A 9,538-nucleotide genomic window follows, 5' to 3' on the forward strand; every position below is an offset into this window, starting at 1 on the left:
CTCTTAACTGTTAAAACACAGCCATAGAGAGCAGATGAAAGGATGTAACCTTGAAAGGCCACCATCCCTACTGTGTTTTTTTGTTTTTTGTTTAAGTTTTTATTTCAATTCCACTGTGTTCACTTTGTGCAGGAATCTTGACAATAGGTTTAATGCTGTTTTTAAATGCTATATGGACAAAGCCCTGGACAAAGCTGTTGCTTAGGAAATGTCCTTCTTCATCATTTGCCCACAGTTCCTTAGGGAATCAACTGCTTTTATCCTTTCTGATCTCCTTCCAAGGTACCCTTGTTCTATATTCCAGTCTAGAGCTTTACCTAACTTTAATCTCCTTTCAAATTTAATCATATTACATAGTACAGTGAAGAACACTGGAACAGAATTGTTAATAGTGTGTATTTTAGTCTTGGTACCATGAACAATGAACCATGTCATCTTACTTAGCACCTGAATGTTTATGGGCCTCATTTCTTTTGACATAAAATAAAGGTACTAAATAGCTAACTTCTTGGGATCATCCTAGTCCAACCTTTAGTTCTAATATTTTGTACCACGTTACTAAAGTTTAATTCAGGTGATCTCATATCCATATCCCTCTGGCATTTTCAAAATAAACTTATTAAATGTGATTCTTAAACCAGTGGCCATACTAGGCATTACAATATGAACTGCTTTTGTGTTTCTCATTAAAAAGACTTTTTTTTTTTTTTTTAAGATTTCATTTATTTATATAACAGAGAAAAATAGAGCACAAGCAGGGGGAGTAGCAGGCAGAGGGAGAGGGAGAAGCAGGCTCCTTACTGAGCAGGGACCCAACATGGGACTCAATCCCAGGATGCTGGGGTCATGACCTGAGCTGAAGGCAGACACTTAACTGACTGAGCCACCCAGGTACCTCAGTTAAAAGGACTCCTGATGAGAATTATAAGTAATGTGGAATACTGATGGAGATGATATACTTACTGTGTAGTCCATGGAAACAAAGTATTATATAAATACAATACTTTTCAGTGTAAATAAGAAAACACTATTTTAAGATAATTTGTGAGACTACAATAGTCTTGACCTACTTTTTTTCTACCGATAGATCACTGAAACAAGTCTGAACTCTTTGAATCTGGTCTATAATCATAATGAGCCAGTATTTAATGGTATTTGACACTTCAAAAATGATAACCAGGTATTGAGAAAGACAGTCTTAAAACAGTTTGCCTTTGAACATGAACAATGAAAGAACAGTGAAAACTTGTGCCTATTAGAATTCCTTATATTGAGAATCCATTATGACTGAGATGTTACTATGTAGCTTCATCTTACTTCCATTCTCTTTCAGTTTAAACAAAATCCCTAATCAACAATAGAACTATTTTTAGCACAGAGAGGGAGGAGAACTAATTCTTTACTTGAATGCTGCAAAGGCAAAATTTGAAACCATTACAGTAACCTTGGCAGTAAACTGCATTCTAAGGATATTAAGTGCCTAGGAAAATAGTAAGAAAGGCCATCTGTTTAGATTTCTTTGTTGTCATTTTTAATTTGATGGCAATATTGCTAGTGCAGATGAGGTTGGGAAATTAGGAGAAACTATAGTGCTTGGATTCATAAAATTTGTATTGAAAGTTTAATAAAAAGTACTAATTATCAGCAATAATTCATCCTTTTAAAGTATTCAATGTCTGAAATTTAAAATTTTGTATTTTAAAATATGTAAAACCTCTAAAGCAGTACTTTCATGTATAGTTGGCAGAGAAACAAAGTGTTTGCAAGCAATCTGGCAAGATCTATTGAAATTAAAAGTCCATATATCTTTAGAACCAGTAATCCTTCTCCTTGGAGGTGATTCCCACAGAAATAAAGGCACCATATAAAAGACACTGGTTTGAGGATATTTATGGTAATGTTGTTTCTAATGACGAAAAACCAGAAACAATAAGAAAGGGGTGACCAAAGCCTGGTATGTTCTCACACTGTGCCATTAAAGCGTATAATTTAGAGCTTTCTCAGCTAACCTGAAGGGTTTTCTTGAAGCATTTTTGAATGTAAAAATCAAGATACACAAAAACATGTGTCTGAGACTGTTTTTGTGTTAAACAAAATGTGTGTGTGTGTAAATTGTTACATGAGCCCCAAGAAAAATAAAGTGAAATAGTAACTAGATTGTTAGTATGAATGTTGAGGGTGCAGGGATACTGATGTATGGAAAAGAAAAGATGTGAAAAAAAAAAACCAAGACTTTAGCAGTGGAGCTAAAAAATGTCAAAAAACAAAATTCACAGCATCAACTCTAATTTTGTGGTTCAAATTTATCACAGAAACTCTTGCAACTTTTTAAACCATAAAAATTCCTGTTTTGAGTGACCAATGTTAAACCACTGAGAACTATCAGAAGATCAATTTGGCTCAACAAATCTTAACCTCTGGAACATGATGAAAAAATTAAGATACACGGGCAGAGCAAGGAAATGAGGGAATTGAAATCAGAATAATACGGTATGACTAAAAAGAAAGGGATTGATCACTTCATGTGGCTAAGTCAGTCTAATAATACTATATTCATAATATTGTTCATGGTTGCTTTCCAAGGTTAAAAAAAAAAAAAAACAACTTGTGGTCCTAAAATAGTTCTAGTGACTAACAAAATAGTGTAGTTGCCATGCTACTCAATTGGAAAAATTCTAAACACCCTGAGTAGACAACGGTAATGATGACTATTTAGCTTAGTCTAGAGAACCATTCATTTCAGTAAATCTGGGTCATCTTAGCAGGCCAGTGAAGTATTTTGTGCAAAAGATTCCCTAAGCAGTTTGAAAAGACAATGAAGGAAAGACCAAAACTAGGATCATGTGTGTAAATACAGGTTTCCCTTGTTATCTACAAGTGGAGTGTTCCTATGAAAATGTTCAAAATGGTATAGATCAAAATGGTATAGATCAAAGCCAAAATGGTATAGATCAAAGCAGCAAGTACCATTAATTTATATGGAAAATTTTTTGAGCATTATCAGACCCCAAAAATAACCTCTTGGGCTTTTTTAACACCTTAGGACACATCTTGTTAACAGATGGATGCACACACACAAAACAAACCCGGAGATAAGGCACAGATACTCACACAGTCAAAACCGGTGACTGGATGCTGAGATGCTGAGATGCTGAGTGTAGGTCTTGGGGAAGGAGGTTAGAGGTTCCACTCTCACTCCTTGGGGTGCACTGTCTGTGTAACTGCTTGCTGCAAAACAAATGCTGAGTACTATTTTCACTCTTCATCTTTTTTGTAAAAACAAAAATCCTCTTCAGATTTCCTTCTATTAATGAAAATGGGTACTAATGTAGGTCTTTGGTAAAAGAGTAGTGGCATAATGCAAACTTTTGAAAAGTAGGGGTTACTAGTATCAGGATTAAGGGTCTTGAGTAATAGAATTTGGCCAAAACCAGGGCAGCTCTGCATGGCTCAAGTTTCAGTAGACTCCCAAAGATCTGTGGCCTCTCAGGACACAAAATAAATTTTTATTGAGCGAGTCTAAACATGGGAAGAAGGGGTATGTCACACAAATACCTCCTCAGCCTGATCCTTGAGGAATGTGACATAACTTAGTAAAAGAATATAGCTGCTTTCAGTGGAACAAAATTCAATCACTGGGTAATCAGTTATCTAAGGTGACTGAAGTCAGTGTTAGCACAAGCAGAAATATCTCTGTTGAGGTGGAAGCAGCTATGGCTCCCAGTGGATGAGCTGGAGGATGGTAGCACCTACAACACTGAATAACCAGGTGCAACTGGAGAGGAGTCATAAACTACAGTAATGGCTGAGGCTGCAAGTAGAAGGTTAGGAACATTAGTGACTTGGTATTGAGGGTTGGGATAGTGTGAACACTTGAATAAGATTGTGGCTTAGGATTTTCTCTGACTGTTCTAGTTTCATTTGAGGAGTGGGTGAAGTTGAAATTTCTGTAACTCTAGGTTTGGAGTTAATTGCTTCCAGGATTACAATTCAGTCAATTTGCTTGCCTCATGGCTGGTAAATAATAAGAGTAATCTTTCTGCGTTCATTTATTAATTTATTCAACAAACATGTTTTAAATTCATACATTGGCAGATTCTACTTTGTGCATTTATGAACCAAACACACAGATTGACTATGCCTCTACCTCCCCACCCCCAATCCTGGAGTCCCACCCCTTCCTCCATATAATGTTCCATGTTTTCAGAAAGTACTTAGCTTTGATTTCTGTCCCAATTCCTTCACCCTCCATAACTGATGACTGTCCTAGGAATAGCTTTTGCCTTGGATTCATCTCTCTTTGTGTCTTATTCAAAAATTGCCTCCAGGGGAGCTTGGGTGGCTCAGTGGGTTAAAGGCTCTGCCTCCAGCTCAGGTCATGACCTGGTCCTGGGATTGAGCCTGCATTGGGTTCTCTGCTCAGCAAGGAGCCTGCCTCCCACTCTCTCTCTGCCAGCCTCTCTGCCTACTTGTGATCTCTGTCAAATAAATAAATAAAATCTTAAAAAAAAAAAAAAAAAAAGAATTGCCACCAACCCTGGCTTACCTGTCAATATAGTTCCTTCTTTTCATCTTGCAGAAATTACTTTTTTGATATTCTCAATTTCAATCCTCAAAGCTATTACAGATTAGATATCTTTTTACCCATTTTCTATTATTTTGATGGGATTTTGGAAGGTGAGATAATAATGTGACAGGAAGATGTCTTATTCAGAAAATAGAAAAGTGGTAGTCAAGTGAGTAGGGGCAGAATAAGTGTAGGTGAAATGAGATTAGGCTACTTTGATAGTCCAAGACAAGATTTTGCTTTTGTTTTTTATTTGAAATAAGTTTTCCTTTTAGTATCTCAAGGCAAAATTAGAATTGGAAGAAGTAAAACAGTTACAAAGAGTAATTTAATAGTTTACCAAAAACAGTCAGTCTTTATTTCCAAATTTTTAGCAATGGATTTAATATTTTTTTAATAGGATCATTGGTCCTCTTTACTTGACATGTTACTGGTGATGCTATATTTTCTTTTTCTTTTTTTTTTTTTTAAAGATTTTATTTATTTATTTGACAGACAGAGATTTCAAGTAGGCAGAGAGGCAGGCAGAGAGAGAGAGAGGAGGAAGCAGGCTCCCTGCTGAGCAGAGAACCAGATGCAGGGCTCGATCTCAGGACCCTGGGATCATGACCTGAGCCGAAGGCAGAGGCTTTAACCCACTGAGCCACCCAGGTGCCCCGGTGATGCTATATTTTCAATAGCATATTAAATATTTTGAAAATATTTTTAATACCCGAGTTTATATAATTATTTCAGACTTCTACTTTGACAGATTTTTTTTGGCAGTTGCACAAATACCTGAAACCATACCAGATAGATTCATATTTATACAATCGACAGAAAGAAATAGCATTTTTTTTTAAAAATAAAGATGCACCAACAAAATCTTAAAGAAAAGCAAAACATAAGCTGAAAATTTCAGAAGTTGGGCCTGAAAACATGGAAACTCAGTTAAGGCCCAGCTGGAAACACAGTCACAAGGCTTCGTATTTGATCAGAACCTAAACCCTACCTCTACCTGCAAAAAGTGTGTGGTTCTTTCTTTTGGGTATTTAGTCCAAATTTCATTATACTCACCACAGGTGTTTGAACGAAGAATAGAAAAGCCCAAACTAATGAGTTTTTGTAGAGTCGTAAATCTGTACAATGGCCAAAAGCTATTGCTGTGTTGTTTTCCGTAGTGGCGTGGACCACTTTTCCTCTGGGCAGTCACTGCTTGAAATAATTACTGACATTAATGATGCAAGCTCCTGAATTTAATAGATCTAGGTTTATGTTGTCATCCATCACTGTGCAAACATCTTCTATCTTCTCTGCTATTACTAAAAGTGTCCTTAAATGCTTTAAGATACTTTACTGATCTGGTGATGCATTTTTAACTACAAGAAACCACCAGGCAAAAATTCCACCTCTCTGAGTTCTATGTATATTATGGTAGTTATATTAGTACATTTTTTTCTTTTTTGGCCAGAACTTGAACACAATTGATACAAATGAGGTCCACACAACCCATCGTCTGTCTCTCGTATATGATCCTGTAACATAGTAAATTGTCACTACTTAATAAAGGTAATGATTTTTCTAGTCTTCATAAAAGGGAGAGTTTATATAACCTTATTACGTAACTGTTCAGATTTGACTACTCTCTTTTCTGTTGCTGAAGTATATGTAAGATATAACTAAGATAGGTTTTCCTGAACTTTTAGTAGGTAAGTGTGAGCCAGGAGATACTGCTGGCTTCAGCTCTAGGGCTCCCCTTTCTAAGGTTATTTTGAGGTGTACAAAAATATGACCTTTCTATGTCCCCTCTACTCTCCTTCCTCATTTTTATCCATGCCATCTGTCTTGTTTCTTAGCCAGTGTGTCCCTGTCTGGCTTAACTTGGATTCTCTGAGTAAATTAAATTCTCCTCTTTTAGGGCTTTATCCTAGAAGAGAGCTTGTGTTTGGCTGTTTCAAAAGTTCCTATGACCTATATCACACCAGCTTCACCTGAATTTTGTGTTTTCCCTCACTCTCACCCAGGAGTTCTGTCATAAATTTGCCTACTCTTCTGAGACTGGCCTACTGAGCTCTCTTTGTTGAGGAGGGATTCTGTTTTAGAGGTGACTACCTTCTGACATTTCAGATTCTGGCATTCTTACAGGTCTTTTTGCTTTACCTTCACTTCTTGTTGGGCACTTAGATACCACACATATCCTATTGCTCTTGCTGTTTGTCCATACTCATTTAATTCTGGAGTCTGTGGAGACCACATTTCTTTTAGTTTATTGTAGATCTTGTCTGTGGATTTTTTTCTTTGTTATCTTAATTACTTTCATTTTGTAGGGACTTGGGGAATTTACCCAAGTAGGCTGTCTACTGTAGTTGCAGTCTTGCTCCAATTTCCCTTTTTATTTCTTCTTGAATCTATTGTGCTTATATTTTTCTAGTAATTTTTCCATTTCATTTTAAGTTTTATTTTGTTGAGAAATATAACATATATGCAGAAAGGTACACAAAATAAAATGTACAGTTTGTGAATTTTCACAAAGTGAAACTCTGTGTAACCATCACTCAGCTCAAGAAATACAATTAGTATTTTCTAGTTTCCTTTTGACTTCCTCTTTGACCCTTGAGTTAATTAGAAGTGTGTTATTTAATTTCCAGATATTTGGAGATTTTCCAGATATATTATGGTTATTAATTTCTAGTTTAAATCTGTATGATCAGAGAATACCTTTTATATGATATTAATCATTTGAAATCTGTTAAGCCCTTTTAAGAAAAAATATATGGACTATACTTTGTTATTGGTTTCATGTACACTTTATGACTGTATATTCTGATGTTGCTAGTATAGTATACTATAAAATTAATTAAGTTGGTTCATAGTCCTATTTAGATCAAACTAATTTTACTAATGTACTAACTGATTTTCTGTCTGTCTACTTTTCCTATAAATTACTGAGATAGAGTGATAAAATATACAACTATACTTGTAGATTGATTATTTCTGCTTCTAATTCTATTAAGTTTTCTTCATGCATCTTGAAGCTCTTCTGTTAGATGCATATATATATTTAGGACTTACATGTCTGCTGGACAAATTAGCCCAATAATGTGTATGTAATATTCCAACTTTGTCACTGGTAACATTCTTTGTTCTCAAATCTACCTTGTCTTTTATTAATAGAGATATACCAGTTGATACCTATTTGCATGGTATATCTTATTCTATCCTTTTAACCTATCTATGTCTTTGTATTTAAAGTGGGTTGCTTGTAGACAGCCGGTAGTCCAGTCTTGCTTTTTATCAAATCTTTCCTTCAGTTGGTGTTTAAATCTTTTATGTTTAATGTAATTATTGGTATAATTAGATGGAAACCTATCATCTTTCTAATTTTTTCTATTTCTTACTTCTGTTGTTTAACTTACCTGTCTTTCTGCTTATTTTTGGTTAACTGAGTATTTTCCAGGCTTCACTTTATCTCTACTATTGCCATATTATTTTATCAATTTATCTGTATCTATACATTCATAGTTATATAAGCACATGTGACTATGTAACTATAGTTATATATAACTATATGTAACATGACAATAGTTATATGTATATACAATATAATATCTTTTATCTTTAATCACAACCTACCTTCCAATTATATCACACTGTTTCAAATAAGTATAAAAAGTTTACAGTGTAAGTTTACAACTGTTTATTTCCAATTCCTCCCATCCTCTTTGCAGTACTGTCATACATTTTACTATACTGTTACTACTTTTGCTATAGGTGGTCAAATACTGGTTTTGGTCCTTTCACTAGGAGTCTGGGGTTTAATTATCCCCTCTGCTGCATAATTTCACACTTGTGCTCATATCTAGGGCCAAGTGACAGAAAGAGAGAGAAAGCAATGAGGGTCGGCCTCACCTTCTTAAAACCCTAGCTTCACCAATTGGAAGAGAATTTTCCCAATATCAAAATTTGTTTCCTGCAGGTTCTCCTTACCAGTCATTGCCACCACCCCCACTATCACCATGGAAGTGCTGAGGGGGCTAGGATAACAGACAATGGACAGATAAAGAGAAAAAAACAAAAACAAACAAAAAACTCTGATACAAACAAAATGCTGGTCTCTCTGTGACCATTACAAGTTCCCTTTGCAGGGGCACCTGGATGGTTGAGTAAGTTAAGTGTCTGCCTTCAGTTAAGGTCATGATACCACAGTCCTGGTATTGAGCCCTGCATCAGGCTCCCAGCTCAATGGGAGATTGCTTCTCCCTCTCCCTCTCCCACACCTCATTCTTGTGCTCTCTCTCTAAAAAATTAAAATCTTTTAAAAAAGGAAGTAGTTCCCTCTCTAGGTCCTAGAGCCAGAACTAGAGAGATTCTCTGACTTTGGGACATTTTTTGCGTCACCAGTGCTTTGAGTTCAAGTCAGGAAATACTGAAAGAACAAAATGTCAAACTCACTGACAAATCCGTGGCACTTTTAATTTTGGTCTTCTGCAATCCTCCTCTGATATTTAATTGTCTGTTTTCTAATGGCTGTTGCATGCATTCTGACAAGGTTTTATAGCTGTATTCACTTAGGGAGATAGGGTGCAATGTGAATATTTCATTTTATCCCCAAACTGTAATGGTATATTGTGGTTTTAATTTGTATTTCTCTGATTACTATTAAGATGGGAAATCTTTTCATAGATTTACAGGCTGTTTGGATATTCTCCTTTGTAAGTTATGTGTTAAAGTCTCTTGTCCTTTTTGTTTACAGTTGGGTTGCTTATCTTATTATTGAAATATAGAAATTATTGTGTTCTAGTGTGACATTTTTGTCAATTATCAAGTGCTATGTCTGTTTGAGGTCTGTTTCTGGGATCCCTATTTGATTCGTCTTGTACATTTGTTCATTCTTAAACCAATACCATACAGAGATAATTATTACATTTTAATGAGCTTGATATATAGCAAATAATTTTAGCTCACTTTGTTCAAGATTTTCTGGACTATTTT

Source organism: Meles meles, chromosome 5 (assembly GCF_922984935.1).
Source record: "Meles meles chromosome 5, mMelMel3.1 paternal haplotype, whole genome shotgun sequence".
In the NCBI taxonomy this organism is placed as follows: Eukaryota; Metazoa; Chordata; class Mammalia; order Carnivora; family Mustelidae; genus Meles; species Meles meles.